Source organism: Pelophylax lessonae, assembly GCF_965119305.1.
Source record: "Pelophylax lessonae genome assembly, chromosome: 3".
Lineage (NCBI taxonomy): Eukaryota > Metazoa > Chordata > Amphibia > Anura > Ranidae > Pelophylax > Pelophylax lessonae.
In genome coordinates, this window is record NC_138770.1 from 550,195,112 (window position 1) to 550,216,948 (window position 21,837).

At 46.9% G+C, this 21,837-nt stretch overlaps 1 protein-coding gene across 1 annotated transcript in view; it reads left to right on the plus strand.

Annotated features, from left to right (window-relative positions):
• The first annotated feature begins 6,673 nt into the window (after window positions 1-6,673).
• The window catches only part of TBP (TATA-box binding protein), a 43,546-nt gene continuing 28,382 nt past the window's right edge, over window positions 6,674-21,837 (plus strand). The window contains exon 1 of the mRNA XM_082248937.1: window positions 6,674-6,688. The gene's annotated coding sequence lies outside the window, so the exon portion shown is untranslated. The remainder of the gene's footprint in view (window positions 6,689-21,837) is intronic.

Below are 21,837 nucleotides of genomic sequence, written 5' to 3' on the forward strand. Positions count from 1 at the left end.
GCCCTCTACTTCCGGTACAGCGCTCACAGTCCTACACACACTTCCGTCTACGGTTGTGTCGCTGCGCGGAAGTAGCTGCCATGTTTTTGGTTATCATAGTATGTCTAGTATAAACAGAGGCGGCTACAGTAACCAAAGCCTTGTAAAATTAATATAAGGAACAAAAAAAATCACTGGAAACTCATAAAGTTTTTAACGTGTTAAAGAGGAACTTCACTCCTGTTTTATTTTTTTTAATTCCCTCTTACCTTGTTCACAGGGGTATCCTAAAAATTAGGGAGGAGCTCCGTACCCACCTTAGCTATCCTTGTACAAATAATAAGCTGCAGAGGCCATACTTGCCAACTGCCCCGTTTTTGCATGGACAGTCCCGTTGTTCCGTGAATATTCCCTACCCTCGTCACTTCCGGTGCACCTACGTCATTGAACAGCTGAGGAGCTTACCACTGCGCATGCTCACAGCCCTGGAGGGTAGGGAATTCTCACAGGGTAGGGTTTTTTTAACATTACACCGCATCAGCTGTTGCCGCGCATACATTAAAACATCCGCTGCAACATGAAATCATCTCCGCTCATACCCCTGTCACTTCCCTCATCTCGGCTCCTAAATGTAAAAGCGGCGGTGGGTCTATGAAAATATAAATCACGGAGCTGAGATCTCTGTGATTTATATTTTCATACAACCGCCGCTTTTACATTTAGGTGCCGAGATCAGGGAAGTGACAGGGGTAGGAGCGGAGATGATTTCATGTTGCAGCTGAGATGATTTAATGTACCCGCAGCAACAGCTGATGCGGTGTAACGTTACAAAACACTACCCTGTGAAAATTCCCTACCCTCCGGAGCTGTGAGCATGCGCACTGGTAAGCTGCTCAGCTGTTCCCTGACGTAGGTGCTACCCTCCGAAGCTGTGAGCATGCACAGTGGTAAGCTGCTCAGCTGTTCCATGACGTATGTGAACAGGAAGTGGGATTTTCACGAGGTAGGGTTTTTTTAACGTTACATCGGCAAATAGGAGCCTGTCCATGGTAATTTACATTGTCCCGGCAAGCGCCCGTTAATTAGGCTGCCCGTAAATGCCCGTTTTGTGCAGCCGGTGCCCGTAAAAAAAATGGTTTCGGGCCGACATCGTAACTGCACATGTGCCGTTCCGACACCTGTCGGGCTCAGGAAAGCTCGTACAATTTCGGCCGGGCAAACGCATGCGCAGTTATGTAATGGCACCACCTGGCGCCATTAAAACCTAATTATACCAGATAGTATAATCATACTTATTTACACCTTGCACTTTATTTATATTTACATATTCCATTTTTTGTATGGTCACACCTGAGCACATTTGACACTTTAGAATTGCAGGGAATGGTGATGAGAATTTTAGAGTTTAGGCAGAAGTAGTGCAGCTGAATGGGAGAATTATTCCAACTCTGCTACCTTGGCCTTAAATTTGTAATTCTCTCTTTATTGAGTAGACCCTATAATCTGATGATAAGTAGGCGGAGATTAATTATGTGGAGTGGGCGGAGCTTCAGGGAAGTGGGTGTGGTAAGTAATTGATAACTGTGCTTGCTGTCAAGTGTCCCTGGAAATGTTTTTCAAATGTTGGCAACTATGAGAGGCATTCCCGTTGGGGCATGTGCGTTCTACATTGGCCCAAAGCCTCCTTGGTTGCATGAGGTACAAGTATACCAGGAAGCTTTGGGTCGCTCTGGTACAACATTCTCACCTAGGCCAGAATACAGGAAGTGGGGTAGCCTGCATTTAATAAAAGTTTTTTATGGAAAAAAAAATGCACTTGTGTACAAGCAGGGGGGGGGGGGGGGGAAGAATTTTTACGATAGTGGATGAGCAGAATGAGGGCCTTCTTCTGCCTCCTTCCCCACTCCGCTGCCACATTTGGCAACTTTTGGTGGGGTGCGGGTACTTGGTTTTGACAAATACCCGCTCCCACGTCTGGAGATGGAAGTTTGCCCCCCCTTCCCTCACAGCTTTCTGGGACACTACACAGGTCCCAGAAGACTGCAGCCCATTCACAAAGTGCAGCTCATTTCGCACATGCACAGTAGGGAATCACTGCCTGTTTCCCTTAGCCAAGATGGCGGCGCCAGCAACCGAGAGCTGATTCAAGAATCAACTTGGGTGAGGAGTGGACACCATTGGATGTCTGGACAGGTAAGTGCCCTAATATTAAAAGCTAGCAGCTACAGTATTTGTAGCTGCTGACTTAAAAAAAAAAAAAATTGGGAGGGGGCAGAACTCCTCTTTAACATGGAATTTTACTCAAAAAATATTTGTGGACAGGCAGGCTTTTTAATAGAGTTTCTCCCTGTCATGTACAGTCAGTCTTTATTTCCTTAAAGCGGAGTTCCACCCAAAAGTGGAACTTCCGCTTTAGGGAGTCCTGACCCCCCGACATGCCACATTTGGCATGTCATTTTTTGGGGGGGGGAGCGGGTACCTAGTTTTGACAGGTACCCGCTCCTACCTCCGCTCGGAGCGCCGAGGCGCCCTGAGCGGAAGTTCTCCTCTCCCCCTCCCTCCCTGCAATCTTCTGGGACATGTCAGAGGTCCCAGAAGATTGCCGGCCAATCACGGCGCGCAGCGCGACTCGCGAATGCGCAGTGGGTACCCGGCTGTGAAGCCGCAAACTGTAACAGCCGGGTGCCCACAGCAGTGATGCTGGCGCTGAGGGAGAGGATCGAGGCTTCGGGCGGCCGCATCGCTGGACCGTTGGACAGGTGAGTAAATGGCTGGAACTCCGCTTTAAGTTTCCTTATCCACAAACTTGAGGTAATTATTTTTGAATGTGGTTCAGTTATAGCTATACTTTTTAAAATATATGTAAACCTTCACCTTGTAAAACAACCCATTCAGTTTAAAATAGAAATGAAAGGTAAAACATTTGTGTATAGATATAAAAAAACAAAAACAACTCATTATAAACACTTTTTCCCCTTTGTTATAGGTGACCGCATTCCCTCTGTCCTTAGCTGCATGAGAGCTAGGGAAGGAGACACAGCAGCACACTAGTCATCCCAGAGAATGGCTGTGCGCGGGGGGGGTTTGTCAGGACAAGACTAATAATTGAAGCAGAGCAGCCTGAGTTCACAGCTTAGCTAGAGAACAGACCACAGTGTGTTCTCCTGCTTAGTCTAGTCAGTTTTTGATAAAACAAATTAGAGGGAGTGGCATGAACATCAGGGATTTTACACAAAGGAAGCAGTACAAAGAGAACAGGGTACTCTTTCATACAAGTACATGGTACAGAAGACACATATAAGGAATATAAAAAGTTGGGTTTACGTACTCTTTAAAAAAAGGGGATATTATGAACTACCTAGAAGAGGACAAGGTTATGGACACTAATATGAAGGAGGGACTGTTATGTGAAGGACGACTGAGGACACTGATGCAAAGAGGGGACTGTGGTGTGAAGGGGGGGGAATGAGGACACTGATGTGAAGGAAGGACTAAGGACACCGATATGAAGGGAGACTGTAATGTGATGAGGGGACTGGGGTGTGAAGGGGACTGGGGACACTGATGTGAAGGAGGGACTGTAATGGGAAGGGGTCTGGGGACACTGATGTGAAGGAGGGACTGTGATGTGAAGGGGTCTGGGGACACTGATGTGAAGGACGGACTGTGATGTGAAGGGGTCTGAGGACACAGATGTGAAGGATGGACTGTGATGTGAAGGGGTCTGAGGACACAGATGTGAAGGAGGGACTGTGATGTGAAGGGGTCTGGGGACACTGATGTGAAGGAGGGACTATGATGGAAAGGAGGGACTGGTGACACTAATGTAAATGGGGGACTGTAAACGGAAAGGGGAACTGTACTGGGAAGTGGGGACTAAGAACCCTGGTGTAAAGAGTGGACTGTGGTATGAAGGGGTCTGGGGACACTGATGTAAAGGATGACACGGACATGGAAAATGGACTGTGATGTAAAGGGGGACTGCAAACACTGATACGAAGGGGCCTGTGATGTGAAGAGGGACTGTGATGTGAAGGGGGGCTGTGATGTGAGGGGGGAGTGAGGACACTAATATGAAGGGGGCTATGATATGAAGGGGGGAGTGAGGACACTAATATGAAGGGGGGAGTGAGGACACTAATATAAAGGGGGGAGTGAGGACACTAATATGAAGGGGGGCTGTAATGTGAAGGGGGACTGCAAACACTGATATGAAGGGGCCTGTGATTTAAAGGGGGAGTGGGGACACTATTTTGAAGTGGGGCTTTGATGTGGGGGGCTGCAAACACTCATATTACAGGACCTATGATGTGAAGAGGGTCTGTGATGTGAAGATGGCTGTGATGTGAAAGGGGGAGTGAGGACACTAATATGAAGGGGGACTGTTATGTGAAGGGGGAACTGCAAACACTGATATAAAGAGGCCTGTGATGTGAAGGGTGGAGTGGGGACACTAACTTGAAGGAGGGCTGCAATGTGAAGGGGGACTGCAAACACTGATATAACAGGGCCTGTGATGTGAAGGGGGGGGGGGGGGAGTGAGAACACTAACATGAAGGGAGACTGTTATGTGAAGGGGGGAGTGAGAACACTAAAATGAAGGGGGACTGTTATGTGAAGGGGGGAGTGAGAACACTAAAATGAAGGGGGACTGTTATGTGAAGGGGGGAGTGAGAACACTAAAATGAAGGGGGACTGTTATGTGAAGGGGGGAGTGAGAACACTAAAATGAAGGGGGACTGTTATGTGAAGGGGGGAGTGAGAACACTAAAATGAAGGGGACTGTTATGTGAAGGGGGGAGTGAGAACACTAAAATGAAGGGGGACTGTTATGTGAAGGGGGGAGTGAGAACACTAAAATGAAGGTGGACTGTTATGTGAAGGGGGGAGTGAGAACACTAAAATGAAGGGGGACTGTTATGTGAAGGGGGGAGTAAGAACACTAAAATGAAGGGGGACTGTTATGTGAAGGGGGGAGTGAGAACACTAAAATGAAGGGGGACTGTTATGTGAAGGGGGGAGTAAGAACACTAAAATGAAGGGGGACTGTTATGTGAAGGGGGGAGTGAGAACACTAAAATGAAGGGGGACTGTTATGTGAAGGGGGGAGTGAGAACACTAAAATGAAGGGGGACTGTTATGTGAAGGGGGGAGTGAGAACACTAAAATGAAGGGGGACTGTTATGTGAAGGGGGGAGTGAGAACACTAAAATGAAGGGGGACTGTTATGTGAAGGGGGGAGTGAGAACACTAAAATGAAAGTGGACTGTTATGTGAAGGGGGGAGTGAGAACACTAAAATGAAGGGGGACTGTTATGTGAAGGGGGGAGTAAGAACACTAAAATGAAGGGGGACTGTTATGTGAAGGGGGGAGTGAGAACACTAAAATGAAGGGGGACTGTTATGTGAAGGGGGGAGTAAGAACACTAAAATGAAGGGGGACTGTTATGTGAAGGGGGGAGTGAGAACACTAAAATGAAGGGGGACTGTTATGTGAAGGGGGGAGTAAGAACACTAAAATGAAGGGGGACTGTTATGTGAAGGGGGAGTGAGAACACTAAAATGAAGGGGGACTGTTATGTGAAGGGGGGAGTAAGAACACTAAAATGAAGGGGGACTGTTATGTGAAGGGGGAGTGAGAACACTAAAATGAAGGGGGACTGTTATGTGAAGGGGGGAGTGAGAACACTAAAATGAAGGGGGACTGTTATGTGAAGGGGGAGTGAGAACACTAAAATGAAGGGGGACTGTTATGTGAAGGGGGGAGTAAGAACACTAAAATGAAGGGGGACTGTTATGTGAAGGGGGAGTGAGAACACTAAAATGAAGGGGGACTGTTATGTGAAGGGGGGAGTGAGAACACTAAAATGAAGGGGGACTGTTATGTGAAGGGGGAGTGAGAACACTAAAATGAAGGGGGACTGTTATGTGAAGGGGGGAGTAAGAACACTAAAATGAAGGGGGACTGTTATGTGAAGGGGGGAGTAAGAACACTAAAATGAAGGGGGACTGTTATGTGAAGGGGGGAGTAAGAACACTAAAATGAAGGGGGACTGTTATGTGAAGGGGGGAGTGAGAACACTAAAATGAAGGGGGACTGTTATGTGAAGGGGGGAGTGAGAACACTAAAATGAAGGGGGACTGTTATGTGAAGGGGGGAGTGAGAACACTAAAATGAAGGGGGACTGTTATGTGAAGGGGGGAGTGAGAACACTAAAATGAAGGGGGACTGTTATGTGAAGGGGGAGTGAGGAGACAGATGTGAATCTGGTGCAGTTGTGAATAGTAACCCACCAGCTTCTAGGTTTTATGGTGGAAGCCTAATTGAACAAGCTGAAGCTAACTGTTGCTATGCACAACTGCAGCACTAATTTTAGTTAACCCCCTCCTCCTATCGTGACTTCTACGTAAATGTGAGCGGGGACACACATGTATCTATAAAGCATCCCCTTAAAAGAAGCGCACACATTTCTCCTCCACACTCTGGAATGACCAGGACTGTCAGTACTGAGCCTAAACCGGAACTTCCGGGTCGTAATAGAGCGCCGATGGGAACGGGAGCACGTGACGTAAGGGGGGTTAGATCGCTAAAGCTTATTGGCTGAGGCGGGGGGTACACGGTGTATTGGGACATGCGCGGTAGGTAGTGGCGCTGGTGGAATGGTGTGACTGTTCGGAGCGGTGCGCCCAGGCTCAGTAGGAGAAGAAGGTAATGGTCCGTGGTGGGGAGGATAGTCGTTGCTGGGTGCTGTGTTTTGTATTATCTGATAGTATTCATGTACTGCTGTGCAGGGTGATAGTCCATCCTATTCTCCCCCGGTCCATCCACATTCCACCAGATAGAGCACATTCTCCACTACATTACTGTTTTCACTCACAATAGGTTTAAAGCCAGTCAGTGGCAGGCCTGGGCCAGACTTTGCCTGATAGCAGGAGCCTTCCCAGTCCATGGCTCCTTCACCATCACATAGCTTCTGGTGTATTTTGTAAATTTTGTCATTCGCTAAGGAGTACCCTGTTCAGACCAATACACCGGTCAGCCATACCAATATGACCACCCAGCTAATATTGAGCAAGTCACCCCTGTGCCCTGACCCGTGTGTGCATGGACCCCAGCGGACCCGTGTGTGCATGGACCCCAGCGGACCCGTGTGTGCATGGACCCCAGCGGACCTTGACACAAGCGGGCATGGACGGCAGCGGGCCCGTGTGTGCATGGACGGCAGCGGGCCCGTGTGTGCATGGACGGCAGCGGGCCCGTGTGTGCATGGACGGCAGCGGGCCCGTGTGTGCATGGACGGCAGCGGGCCCGTGTGTGCATGGACGGCAGCGGGCCCGTGTGTGCATGGACGGCAGCGGGCCCGTGTGTGCATGGACCCCAGCGGGCCCGTGTGTGCATGGACCCCAGCGGGCCCGTGTGTGCATGGACCCCAGCGGGCCCATGTGGGCATGCTGTGGTATCTGGCACCAATATGTCAGTGGAAGGTCACTGCCTCTGTCAGCTTGTCTTCTTCCCATAGTGCATTCTAGTGCCCTCTCTTCCCCAGGTAAGCGATGCACTCGGCCATCCACAAGATGTAAAAGAAAATGGGGTTTATCAGACCAGGCCACCACCTTCCATTGCTCTGTGGTCCAGTTCTGATGCCCATTGTAGGTACTTTTGGGTGTAGACACAGGTCAGCATGGGCACCCAGAGCGGTCTGAGACTATGTAGTGCCATACGCTTATAAACTGCGATGCACTGCATGTTCTGACACCTATCGGATACAGCATCAACTTTTTCACCAATTTGAGTTACAGTAGCTCTTCTATTGAATTGGACTACACAGGGCAGCCTTTGCTTCCCATGTGCATCACTGAGCCTTGGCTGACTATGACCCTGTCGCTGGTTTTCCTTCCTTGGACCACTTTTGGTAGGTCCGGACCACTGCAGACCAGGGACATCCCAAAAGATCTGCAGTTTGGAGTTGCACTGGCCTAGTCATCTAGCTGTTACAATTTGGCCTGTGTCAAAGTCACTCAAATCCTTATGCTTACTCATTTTTGTCTGCTTTCAACCCATCATTTTCAAGGACGTCATGTTTCCATGGAGCCTAATATATCCCACCCACTTTTAGGTGCCGTTGTCAAGAGATACCTATTGTTTTCTTTACCTGTCAGCAGTTGTAATGTTATGGCAGATAGATGTGTATGCTCACACATGACAGTGGTTGAGCCTGTCTCATGACCTGTGGGTATTTGCCCCCTTCTCAATATTGGCAGGCACACTCTGGTTCAGGTCATCTGTTTTTAATGCTGAACTCTGGAATTCCTAAATGCTTATTTATGCCCTATTCACACTTGCGGATACGACCATTAGTGTTTGATTGAGACTCAACAGGGGTTCCCAGTGGACTGGCTGTGGGTAGAAGTCCCATTGAAAACAATGATTGCTCCCACAGAAAATGGGTGTTCTCTCTCAAACAGCAATAACCTGCAAGTGATCTTGGGCACTGACAGTTTTCATCCAGAGCCAGTCATTTGCAGATAATGATTCCATGAGTAATAAAATGCGAGCGGCCGTGATTAGAACAAAAAAGGTTGTACAATAAGTACCCCTTGACATGGGTATAACTGGTAACCCACCTTTCCCCAAAACATGTATAGATATTTTTTGGGTAAAAAAAAAAAAAAAAGTGCTCTAACATTTTCAGAAAGGTGGAATGTGTGTGTGTATTTAAGCTTTTTTAAGTTTTAAATGTTCTCCAGGTTATTAACTTTATCATAATATGTACAGATGTATAAAATCCTAAGATACAGTAGTGAAAATAATTATTTGATCCCCCTGCACATTTTGTAAGTTTGCCCACTTACAAAGAAATAAAGGGTCTACAATTTTTATCATAGGTGTATTTTAAATCATAGAGACAAAATATCAACCAAAAATCCAGAAAAATACACTGTATAAATGCTATAAATTGAGTTGCAGTTCAGCGAGAAAAATAAGTATTTGATCCCCAAGCAAAACATGACTTAGTACTTAGGTCAACTCTTTTTTAGATCTTCTCTAAATCCTTAATGTTTCTTGGCTGTCGCTTGGCAACTCAAAGTTTCACCCCCCCCCCCCCCCATAAGTTTTCTATAGGATTAAGGTCTGGAGACTAAGCCACTCTATGACCTTAATGTGCTTCTTCTTGAGCCACTCCTTTGTTGCCTTGGCTATGTGTTTTTGGGTCATTGTCATGCTGAAAGGCCCATCTTCAGTGTTCTGGCTGAGGGAAGAAGGTTCTCATCAATATTTTACAATACATGGCACCATCCACTGTCTCCGCAATGCGGCAAAGTCCGTCTGTACCTTTAGCAGAGAAACAGCCCCAAAGCATAATGTTTCTACCTCTGTGCTTGACAGTAGGGATGGTGATCTTGGGGTCATAGTCAGCATTTTCTTCCTTCCTCTGAACACGTTGAGTCCCTCTCGCCAGGGAGTCACATGTACAGTCCTTCTCTGAATCCTTTAGATGTTCATTGCCATGATTGGGGAAGTGCTGGGGTCAGATAAGACCAAAATTGAGCTCTTTGGCGTTAACTCAACTCGCCATGTTTGGAGGAAGAAAAATACTGACTATGACCCTAAGAACACCATCCCTACAGTCAAGCATGGAGGTGGAAACATAATGCTTTGAGGCTGTTTCTCTGCTAAAGGTACAGTCTGACTTTGCTGCATTGAGGAGACAATGGACGTGGCCATCTATTGTAAAATGATGAATGAGAACTTTCTTCCTTCAGCCAGAACACTGAAGATGGGTCGTGGATGGGCCTAGTCAGTCTCCAGACCTTAAAGCGGTTGTATACCCCACTTTGTTAGTTTTACCTACTGGTAAGCCTATAATGAGGCTTACCTGTAGGTAAAATGAATTTCTCTTTTGTTCATTGACGGACACAGCTCCATATCTTCTTTGACCCTTGGGTTATGCTGCTCTCATTAGGAGTAGGACACTAGGCAGAAAAGAGTTAGTTTGACTACGCCCATTTGGCAGTCCCAGGGGATGTACTCCTACTTCCTGCTCTAGCTCTTCAGCTTTTTTTTCTGCCTAGCCAGGACTTGGCTCCCTGCTGGGATCTTTGGTCATAGCATTTTTTTTCCTTTTTAAACATAACTTTTTTCTTTTTTGTTGTTTCCTTTCTACAATCAAGTCTGTTCCAGTGAGAACTACAATCAATAGCCGGACTGGGTGATGCACAGCTTATCCTAGATCCTTACGGTCTCCCCAGTCTGGCCAGTGAGCAAGTGCAGATCGCAACTCCGTGCTAGGTCGGCCACGACATAGCCCCACTGGACAGGGGCTGGCCGGCAAGTGAAATACCTCGTGAGGACACACATGACCTGGTCACGGCCTGAGTCGCAGCGTATCTCTGGCCCACAGCACCCCTCATTCCAAGATGGGGAGGTGATCTACCTAGAGTGGTGCCCGCCCAGTTCCAAGGTGTGGTGAGTAGTGTCCCCCCCTCTTCCTTTGTGGTTCCTTGGGGTGGACATGGGCCCCTCTCTGGGTTGGTTCGACCCCCCCCCCCCCCCCCCCCCCCAGGTTCCCTTCCATGCCCCCAGCCCCTCTAAACAGTCACATTGGGTCTTTTGGCCACAATCCAAGGGGGGCTATGTCCTATTATGCACTCTATGAAGGGCAACCTTTTTTTTTTTTTTTTGGGGGGGGGGGGGGGGGGTCTAATGGTCTTTTTGTGGACCTTTGGCCGGCATCTCCTTGCGGGACTGTGGTCGGTGACCTCCCGGCTTATGTTCTCAGGGTGAGTTTTTAGTATACAGCCACTCTGCTGGGACTGGGTCCACGCACTTCGGGTGCTCTTGATGGTGAGGATGATTCCTCTTTTACTGCACATGCGCATGCAAAGGCGCTGGTGGATACGCTGATTGTATCGGTGGGGGTAATTTTAAATATTGGGATGCAGCTGCTGCGTCAGAGGCGCAGTTCCTCAAAAAACGCAAAGGTATTCCCCTTTTCCCGCCTACTGTGACAAAATTGTCGCAAATCAGTGGACTTGTTCTAAATGCAATATGGCGGTGCCTGAGCGTTTTCGATTGACGGTATCCCTTGAGGAGTCTCTGAGTATGTGGGCAGTCCCAACTGTGGGGGACTCAGGTTTCCAGGCTGAATAAATCCACCATAATTCCGGTGGAGGGGTCTCCGGTTTTTAAAAAGATCCTTTTGTCAAGAGAGCCGAGACTTTGGCCTGCCACATGTTTTACTGTGGCCGGTTTGGTCCTTGGGCCGGTGTTCACCGTAGCATTATATTGGTCTCCCTGACTTTCCCAAATGAGCACAGCTTTGGTGCTGGGATCTTGAAGGGGGAACAGCCTCAGCCTGCCCTTGCGAAGCTGGCCGACTATTTGGTCCCGGGGGCAGTAGTTCGTCTGTGATGCCTCTCTGGATGCAGCTCCCTTAGTCTCCGGGCTGTCCATGACAGCAATATCCTTCGGCGCATTATATGGCTAATATACTGGTCTACGGACCAGGGTGTCTGGAAGTCCTTGGGTGATCTTCCCTTTAGGGAATTGCCTGTTCAGAGTCTCTCTGGAAGGACCTCCTCCGGAGGTTCCTTGCGGACCCGGTCTGGTATGCCGAGAGCAGGTCCTTCCAGACCCGTGGACAAGGTCTCTTCTGCCTGAAGGGGCGTCATCACCCGTGTTTGGGGTGGGGGAAGATGTCTTTGCTTCCTCTGGACCCGTGGACCTTCCTGATCACAGGTGGGTCCATGATTTGATCAGCCTGGCTACAAGATCAAGTTTTTGATCTTCTACTCTAGTGCGGTTCTCTCCTTCCAACCTGCATTTATCCCCAGACTGCCTGTGAGGTCTCTTGGGGGCGGTGCAAAACTTGCGACTACAAGGGGTGATTGTTCAGTTCTCAGAATTGGAACGTTTGTTTCCTGGCTTTTATTTCAAACATGTTTGCAGGTCCTAGGAGGGAAAGTGTGGTAGTCCAATCCTGGACCTCAAGTTCTAAACCGTTTTTTGTGTGGGTACAGATTTTTCAAATGGAGTCCATTCGACCAGTAGTGGCATCACTACCTCAGGGAGATCTTCTAGTCTCTATCGCTATTAATAGGCTTACCATCCTATTTCGGTATATGTCGGTCATCCGCTTCCTCTGCTTGCCGTGGGCAAGGAGCATTGTCAAGAAGTATCGCCTCAGTCGGGCAGAGTTCCAACGCCGTGACCTGGTGTTGGACCAGCTCACGTTGGGGCTGCAATTTGTTTGCGATGCCGCGCTGGACTCTGCTCCTTTTTTCTTGGGTCACCTGTCTGTTTCGGCGGTGGTTGTCCGGCGTATGCTTGGCTGAAATGTTGGTCTGCGGATCACACTTCTAAGAAGGCCTTAACGGGTCTCCCCTTTCTGGGGGATCGCCTGTTTGGCGCTGCCCTGGATGACATTATACAAGGGTCTCAAGGGGGGAAGAGTGCTTTCTTCCACAGGCTAACAAGGGTAATGTCCTTCGTCGCGGACGGGCTCCCTCCCTTTCGGCTCACAACAGTTTCTTAACTCCTCAGGGACAGTCGATGTGGCGAAGTTCTTTAAGACTTTTTTCCAAGCCTGCGGACTAACCTACTCAGCCTGAAGGTGCGTCCTTACCCATCTACGGGGTGGGGGGTCGTCCTTGCTGGTTCTCGGACCTACGGCTGGCCCAGATCTCAGGCAGCTGGGTTCAGGAGGTCATGCGGTCCGGTATCAGGTTTCGATCCTTTTTTTTTTTTTCCCCGGGGAGTTGTTTTTCTTCCATTGTACGGCTGTGCCCGGATAGCTGGCAACACTCAGTGGGGCAGTTTAGGCTCTGGTTCAACAAGCTGGACCTTCTGGCCTTTTTGATGGTTCCGTGCAGATCAAAAATTCAAGGCGGTATCTGTTCGCACGATGGTGGCTTCCCTACCTCAGGGGGATTCCTGGCCTCCATAGACACCAAGATGCTTACCTTCACATGCCGTTGTGTTCAGGGCACAGAGTTCTCTATCGGTGTGTGGTGTTACCCACTCTGCTACTCGGGTCTTCACAGAGGTGTTGGCGCTCCGGTCCTGGCGCTGTTGCGGCAGCGGGCCGTATCGGTCCGGGGTTCCTGGCCACTCTGCTTCTCCGTGGGGAGTCCCCTATGGTGCTGACAAATGAATTTGGAAGTCACCATGAGAACTCTGGAGGAGTTCTGTTGTGTTCTGAACCTTTTCGGAAGTCACCCCTGGTCCCTTTCATGAGACTGGACTCTCTGGGCCTGACTTTGGACTCGTCCTCAGTCAGGGTGTTTTCTACGGGGCAATAATTCTTGGAACTTCAGACTGCGGTTCAACTGTTGCTGTCCCGCACATGGTCATCCCTTCGGACCTGCATGCGAGTTCTGGGACTGATAGTGTCGTCTTTTGAGAAGGTCCCTTTTGCTCAATCCCTCTCGGGGATCCCCCAGAAGGTAATCCTTCTCGAATGGGGCTAGAATCCAAACTCTCTGGACTTTCGGATCCGGCTGAGCTGGCTGACCAGGGAGTCTTGATCTGGAATCCTTCCTTCCCTTTTTACTGTACAATAGTCACCGCGGATGCAAGCCTGTCCGGGTGGGGAGGAATTCTGCGCTTTCCCCTCGGGCGCCTAGTACTTCCTGGGCTTTTCGCCATACAGGCATCTGTGCTTCAGGTTGCATGTTGACTACCTGGTCCTTTTGTTCACACCTTTTACCTCATTTTGTAAGGTGGATGTGCTGTCATCTGCAGATGCCTCCTTTTTGGTCACAAGGTTTTTTGCTGGCTGCTGGTTGGAGGGTTTTTGGCCTTCCTTGAGGGTGTTTAATGTTTGTTTCAGGTGGGCCTCATCTTTTGTTTTGTTCTGAGGAGTTCTTTGTTGCCTGGTCGGCTATGTTTAGCTTTGGGGACTTGTTCTTTTTTTGCTGTTCCCACCCACCTCATTTTATGGCACTGCTTTGGGACATCCCTACTGATATAAATCAGAGAGAACTGCGTCCGTCAATGAACGATGAAGAAAACTGGATTTTTGACTTGCCGTAAAAATCCTTTTCTCAAGTTCATTGATGGAGCAGGACCCACCCCTCTATTTTGAGTTGGGTTGGTGTTACTTTCTGACACTGCTTTGATACAAAACTGACATCCTATGCAGGAAGAGAGAGGGTGTACCCTCCAGGACTGCCCATAGGCATATTTAGAACTTTTTTCTGCCTAGTGTCCTACTCCTGTAGGGGGCAGTATAACCCTACTGATATGAATCACAGAGAACTGCATCCGTCAATGAGTTTAAGAGAAAAGAATATTACGGTAAGTCAAAAATCCAGTTTTTTTTTTTTTTTCTCCTAATTCTTCACCGTTTATGAGATATTTACTCTGCATGCTGACGTCAGCGGCTGCATGCGCTCTGAAGGTCCGGCATATCGTGCCGGAACTTCAGAGCTTCTTGCCGTAACAAAGGGCTCCCATGCACATGCGTAGACATATGCCGGTTTTCGGTAATTCGATATATCGCGGTATTGCATAGCCACGGTATTGTTGTTGTGGCATTTTTAAAATACCGAGTTTCTCTGCTCCTGGGTCTGACTTGTGAATTGATACATTTCAGTGAGCTGGATGACTCATTCACTCACACAGCTAACGCCTATCAGCATAGTCTCCCAGTAACTATAAACAAAAATGATTACATTGTATCTTAGGGAGAAAGGAAGTTTAACCTCTTAAAGACTGGATCTTTTTCTGACACTTGTTGCTTGCAAGTTAAAATCAGTTTTTTTTTTTTTTGCTAGAAAAGTACTTGGAACCCCCAAACATTTTATATATTTTTTTAGCAGAGACCCTACAGAAAAAAATGGCGATTGTTGTAATATTTTATGTCACACTGTATTTGCGCAGCAGTCTTTCAAACGCAATTAATAGACTTTAATGAATAAAAAAAACGTAGCAGTAAAGTTATCCCTTTTTTTTTTTTTTTTTTTTTTTTTTTTTTTATTACACAGAGAATCGTGAGAGAATCGTGATCTTTATTCCAAGCTAAAAAATCGTGATTCTCATTTTGGCCAGAATCGTGCAGCTCTAATATATAAATATATATACACACACGCACACGCATAGCAGCCCACATTACATTATTATATAGCCATCAAGCAGTGTCTGGCCTACCTGGTGATGACTGGTCCTGGCGCTCTGATCCGATGGCCTGGTCTTTAAAGGGGCAAATCCTTGCGATCCAGAAGTGGTTAAACCTGCAGGAGGACCGGTGTTTTTATCTATTAATGACTTTACTATTGCTTTAGGCCTGGTTCACATGTATGCGGGTTGGCGGTTCACATGTATGCGGGTTGGCGGCCCACATTTGCACAGGCATAGCAGCCCATTGATTTGAACGGGCTGCTATGCCCTCATTTTCCGCAGAAAAAAGGTGCATGCAGCATTTTTTTTAAATTCAGTGGCCTTGAAATCCATCCTGCTTTTGCACCATGCGACTAACCTGCAGTTCCTGCTCTGGCAAGCTTTCTGCATTTTTTGTATACGTGGGCACGGCATTTAAAAACAGTTTGCGTGTGCAGCAACGGCAGGTAAGTCGCATGGTGCAAAAGAAGGATGGATTTCATGGCCACTGCATTTTTTTAAATTCTGCATGCACCTTTTTTCAGCTGAAAACGCAGGCATAGCAGCTCAAGCCCATTCACATCAATGGGCTGCTATGCCTGTGCAAATGTGGGCCCCCAACCCGCATACATGTGAACCAGGCCTAAACCAATAGTAAAGTCATTAATAGATAAAAACACCGGTCCTCCTGCAGGTTTAACCAATTAATGACTTTACTATTGCTTTAGGCCTGGTTCACATGTATGCGGGTTGGGGGCCCACATTTGCACAGGCATAGCAGCCCATTGATGTGAATGGGCTTGAGCTGCTATGCCTGCGTTTTCAGCTGAAAAAAGGTGCATGCAGAATTTAAAAAAATGCAGTGGCCATGAAATCCATCCTTCTTTTGCACCATGCGACTTACCTGCCGTTGCTACACACGCAAACTGTTTTTAAATGCCGTGCCCACGTATACAAAAAATGCAGAAAGCTTGGCAGAGCAGGAACTGCAGGTTAGTCGCATGGTGCAAAAGCAGGATGGATTTCAAGGCCACTGAATTTTAAAAAAATGCTGCATGCACCTTTTTTCTGCGGAAAATGAGGGCATAGCAGCCCGTTCAAATCAATGGGCTGCTATGCCTGTGCAAATGTGGGCCGCATACATGTGAACCGCCAACCCGCATACATGTGAACCACCAACCCACATACATGTGAACCAGGCCTAAAGCAATAGTAAAGTAATTTCTAAACACCTCCTTCAGGTTTAACCACTTCTTGACCACAAGGATTTGCCCTCTTAATGACCTGGCCATCGGATCGGAGCCGAGCGCCAGGACCAGTTATCACCAGTTAGGCCAGACACTGCTTGATGACCTATTTTAGGCCTGGTTCACAGAGTCTGTACTGACTGACTATATAATAATGTGCATAAGTGAACCAAAGCCCCTAAATTCAGCAATGAAATTGAAGTGAGGTGGAAATTTAATAATTTAAATTTAATAATAGAATACCGTGATAATACCGTATACCGTGGCAAAACCTTAATCAATTAATCGCAGCATGAAAATCTGATACCGTCACAAGCCTACACATGCGTGGGAGTGACATCATTGGGGCCACTCACAGCGCCGGGGGTACGTCAGCCCCCTCAGCGGTTACCCGGGCGCTGCTGCAGGGGCTTCATCCTAAGGTAAGTATTTCACAATGTGCTAGTATGTGATATATACTAGCACATTATTCCACTATCTTGCAAGGTTTTTTTTTTTTTTTCTGCTTTAATCCTATAGAAAATTTATGAAGGAAGCTGAAACTTGGAGTTGCCAAGAAACCTTAAAGCAGAGTTGCGGCCACAAACGTTTTTTTCAATAAAAATACCCCCGGGACAGTCAGGGCTAGTACATTCCACAGTGGCTAGCCTCTGTACTGTCCCGGGTCGCACTTACCTTTTTAGAAGAAATACTTGCCTTGAAAATTTCTTCTCCAGCGCTGCCATCTCGGATGTGGGCAGCTGAAGCCAGCGCGTCCTCTTCTGCGTCCTCTTCCATGTCCTCTTCTCCCAGAATGCGCCTGCAAAGGCCCCGATAGTCACTTCCGGTGCGGGCGCATCATCCCTCCACAGCTTCTGGGCATGCCCAGAAGCTGTTTAGAAGGTAATGACGCGCTCGCACCGGAACTGACGAGCGGGGCCGGTGCAGGCGCATTGATTCCTGGGAGCCGATGACGTTCAGCTCCCAGGAATCAATGCAAAGAGGAAGTGACGCTGCGGGCCGCAGCCGCAGAGGGAGGAAGTGGAAGAAAGGTGAGTATATTTTTCTTCAATAACAAGGTAAGTAAACAAGTAAGTAAGTAAGGATTAGGAGAAGATCTGTAAGGAAGAGTGGACCAAAATCCCTCCTGAGATGTGTGCAATCCTGGTTACCAACTACAAGAAACCTTACCTCTGCTTGCTAACAAGGGTTTCTCCACCAAGTACGAAGTCATATTTTGCTTGGAGATCAAACACTTATTTTACCAGTTGAACTGAAACTTAATTTATAACATTTGTATCGTGTGGTGTTTTTTTTTTTTTTTTTTTTTTTTTTTTTTACCTGGATTTGTGGTTGATATTCTGGCTCTGTCATCTTAAATACACATATGATAAAAATGATAGACCCTTCATTTCTTTGTAAGTGGGCAAACTTACAAAATCTGCAAGTGGTTGTAACGACAGAAGGGTTTTTTTGTTTTTTTTTATCTTAATGCATTAAGATAAAAAGCCTTTTGTGTGCAGCAGCCCACCTAATACTTACCTGTGGTCCATCTAGATCCTGCGATGTTGCAGGAGTGTCTCCGCTGCCCGGGACTCCCCTCCTCATAGGCTGAGACAGCGGTGCAATTGGCTCCTGCTGCTGTCAATCAAAGTCAGTCAGCCGATGAGGGGAGGAAGGGGAGGGGCCTGGCCGCGGCTTCATGTCTAAATGGACATAGGGAGCAGTGGGTCGGCTCGGGTGCCCCCCCATAGCAAGCTGCTTGCTGTGGGGGCACTCAACAGGCGGGAGGAGCCATAAGCACCGAAGAGGAACCCAAGAAGAGGAGGATCGAGGCTGCTCTGTGCAAAACCACTGCACAGAGCTGGTGTGTATGACATGTTTGTTATTTAAAAAAAAAAAGGGAGAATGCATATGTGTATTACTGGGCATGGACATGGTTTTTTTTACTGTAATGGAGATGTGGCTACCCCAGGTCAGTTGCCTACTAACACTCACACAAGAAACCCTATCACTCTAAAACAATGTGCACAATGCTGTTCTTATATTCTGCCTAACCTTTCCCGTTCTCAAGATATCGAGCAATGTTCTCTGTCACCCACGCATGAGCTGTGCTATCAGTCCTTTCCAAATTGTACCTCCGATGCCATGTCTGCGTCATCCACTCCTTTGCGATCTTGCAGGACTGCAAGGGTACATCCCCATTCACAACTTCCTGGAACACCTCATGTGATTTGCGAAGTCACAGGGGGTGTTAACAAATGTGCTGATCCCCGGACAAGCAGACAGAAGAGACAGTGCATCACTTTTTGGCTGTAGTCTTTTGGTTTTATTAAAAACTACACCAAAACAGAAAATATCATATAACTGTATTCTGTTTCACTAATATAGGTAGAATGGATAGAATGTTTTAAAATGAATTCAGTGCGCATGCGTGCGAGTTTGACCATTTTTCACAGGAAGGGCGGAATTATACTAAAATATAGATGTGGATGGAAGACCACTATTATGGCGCCATCTTCAGACAGGAAGCATGGAACAGAAATTATGCTGCTAAAAAGTAGCATAAAACCAAGGAGGATTAATAGTGATCCGGAATGATGTAAAATGCTTTTGTGTATGGCTATGTGGGTTTTAAAAAATTTGTATGGTTGAGTTTCCTACCCCTTTTTTTACTTCCAATTAGGGATGCACCGAAATGAAAATTCTGTGCCGAAACAGAAACTGAAAATTCAGGATGCCCTTTGCCGAAAACCGAAAATGACTTTTTTCCCCCCAAATGATTTTAAAATAGTTGCCGAGGTTAATTACCAATGGTATTTGTATTATGCAGCATGAGGGGGTTAATGTATTGCCACTGGTCACTGATGCATTAGTGACCGACCAGTGGCAGTTAATTAACCCCTTTGTGCTGCATTAGTGGCACCAGTGTCAGTGTTGACACTGGTTGCACTGACATTGATACAGGTTGAACTAATGCAGCACAAAGGGGTTAATTAACTGCCACTGGTCAGTTATTGATGGCAATCTGCTTACTTGTGGGATTAACTTTCCTCCATGTCAGAGAGAGAGAGAGAGATAGCATAGTTGATAATTTAGATGTGGCACATTGATATCCAGAAAAACAAGCCACCAGTGAGAGAACATGCTGGGACTTGTAGTCCTGCAGCCATGGAAAACTACAGCACTTTTTGCTACAAATGTCCAGAACTTGAAATTCTGGCAAATTTAAATAGATCAGACTGGGCTTAACCACTTGCCGACCGCCGCACGACTATCTACGGCGGCGGTCAGCCCCTCACAGGCAAAGTGACGTAGGGCTACGTCACTAGCTTGTGAGGGTCTAGGGAGCGAGCGCGCGCCGCCGGAGGCGCGCTCCCGCGTGGTCACGGACCCCCCCGCGCGTGTCACCGGCGGACCCGATGTCCGCCGGCCACTCTGCGATCGGCGGGGGAGAGGGAGAAAGTCAGGCAGCTTGTGTAAACAAGCTGCCTGTCATTCTCCCCTCTGTATGAGAGATGATCATATGGATCTACTATGTAGATCCGTTGATCACTCTGCATACAGCTGAAGCCACAGCCAATCAGTTAGAATCACGCCCCTAGGGACACACACAGCCCCTCCCTCTCAAATAAAGTTAACCCCTTCACTACCAGTGTATTTTTACAGTAACAGTGCATATATATAGCACTGATTACTGTAGAAATGTCACTGGTAACCCCAAAAGTGTCAAAAATGTCAGTCAAGGGTCCGATCTGTCCGCCGCAATGTCGCAGTACCGCAAAAAAAATCGCAGATCGCCGCCATTACGCGTTAAAAAAAAACCAACAAAAATGACAAAAATCTTTCCCTTAGTTAGTAAACGCAATAACTTTTGCGCAAACCAATCAAAATACGCTTTTTGCGATTTTTTTTTTTTTTTTTTTTTTTTTTTTTTTTTTTTTTACCAAACATAGGTAGCCTAAAACAAATTGGCCGAAAATTTTAAAAAATTTAGATTTTTACATTTTTTTGGGGGGGAATTTCATATAAAAAAAAGGGAAAAATATTGCTATTTTTGCAAAATTTACGCTCTTTTTTTTTTTTTTTTATTTATAGCGCGTGATCAAAAAATCGCACAGGTGATCAAATACCGCCAAAAGAAAGCTCTGTTTGTGGGGAAAAAAAGGGCGCCAAATTCGTTTAGGTACAGCGTCGCACGACCGCGCAATTGTCCGTTAAAGTCACGCAGTGCCGAATCGCAAAATACCCCCTGGTCAGGAAGGGGGTAAAATCTTCCGGGGCTTAAGTGGTTAATATGTCCCCGCAATAATGTAAAAAAACAAAAAAATGAGAGGGAGCGAATACCCGGAGATGACAGGGAAGTGGCTCACTTTCTGCAGATATTCACAGCCATACATTTTTGGCATCTTTAACCCCTTATCGGCCAAAATGGGATAGGCCCATTTTTGGCCGAAAAATATTGGTTGCCCAAATCTGGTGCACCTCTACTTCATATATAATGATTTGGTAGCGAATGCTTCTATTCCTTCTGTGCATCTCCAGCTTACCCCTGCCTTTTATGTTGGGAGTCACCGCCTGTTCTCAACAAATTTGTTACTGTTTTGTCTGTCTGCTAAATCTCCATTCAGGAGAGTTTTGTCCCCTTTCTTCCAAGCACAGTTGAGCTACTTTCTCATGCATCTTTTTGTCATCCACCTTCTGAGACAGTTGTTCTCTCGAGGAGGATTTTTTTTTTTTTTTTTTGTCTAGGTGGCTTTGTGCCTTTAACTGTTTGCATATGGAAGCTTTTGTATAAGCTTGTACTGAGAGGGGGCTCCTTGATGTGATCCCCAGGCTGCTGGTAATTTGTCCAGTTTGCTGGTCTGATAGAATCTGTTGTTCTTATAAAGTCTAATTTGTACCCATCTGTTGTCTGAGGAAGAGTCCCTGTTAAACCTCTACCCCCACCCCCCAGTTTCCCTGCTCACTTTGAATGAATGTGGTGCATTTTTACTGCACATGTGCTACTTGCTTGCTTGTCTTCTAATGTATTTTTATTTATTTTTTTATTTTAAACATGTTAACCATGTTCTTCCACTTCTTCTTCTAGATCTTTCCAACCTGATCTTGTTTTCCCCTCTGTCTATTCTTTCTCTATCTAGAACACCAGTGAGCCGGCTCCTTGTACATTGGTCCTTTGGGAAAACCTACAGCTTTAGATTAAAGCCAACCTAAATGGCGCAAGTGGGTTTCAAATCCCCTTATACATGAACCGCTGCTTCCACTTACTAAGGCTGACTTGGTGTGCCTACAGGAGACTCCCTAGCTGAGGCTACATACAGTTTATAAAGCATACACAGTGGGCGCACAAGTTAGTGAAGCTTGGCCAAACCTATTTAAAGTAAAAATAAACCTGGATATCCACTTTTAAAGCACAACTATAAGGCAAAACTTTCTTGCAAATTAGGGGAATTTCTTTGGGCCCCCCAGGTCCCCAGAACTAGTATCCCCATTGGAAGATTTCCCCTCTTACTTTTCTGGGGGCAATCC